This window comes from Octopus bimaculoides, chromosome 3 (genome assembly GCF_001194135.2).
Source record: "Octopus bimaculoides isolate UCB-OBI-ISO-001 chromosome 3, ASM119413v2, whole genome shotgun sequence".
In the NCBI taxonomy this organism is placed as follows: Eukaryota; Metazoa; Mollusca; class Cephalopoda; order Octopoda; family Octopodidae; genus Octopus; species Octopus bimaculoides.
Window position 1 is genome coordinate 48,257,640 of NC_068983.1, and position 521 is coordinate 48,258,160.

At 39.5% G+C, this 521-nt stretch overlaps 1 protein-coding gene across 1 annotated transcript in view; it reads left to right on the forward strand.

The window, feature by feature from the left end:
* LOC106869724 (toll-like receptor 13) overlaps positions 1-521 on the forward strand; it is a 231,605-nt gene that overhangs the window by 97,055 nt on the left and 134,029 nt on the right. The gene's annotated exons all lie outside the window — the stretch shown is intronic.

Consider the following 521-nt stretch of genomic DNA (forward strand, 5'->3'; position numbering starts at 1 on the left):
TGTGTGTGTGCATATGTTGGGGGGGGGGACAAACACAGACATACCGACATATGCACACACACACACACACACACACACACACACGGGCTATTTTCACTTTCCGTCTGCCAGATCCTCTCACAACGCTTTGGTCGTAGACTTATAGTAGAAGACACTTGCCTAAGGTGCCACGCAGTGTGACTGAACCCGTAACCATGTGGTTGGTAAGCAAACTACTTACCACATAGCAACTCACATACTCACATGTACATTTACATCTTTACACATTTGCACTCATACATACTTACATATATACATATAACTTTTGTGTATGTGTGTGTTTGTGCGGGTGTGTGTATGGGGGTTTACATAGTCATAAACTGAGGTAGCTTAAGAATGATATGCGAGAAGATATTTTCCGAATTATTTAGATATATTTTGACCGATAAAACTTAATCTTTAGAACCTCAGAAAAAACTAACCTGATATGAATAGAGACGATTCTGTAAATAGATTCTCTACAATTGCTGATGGAACTGAAT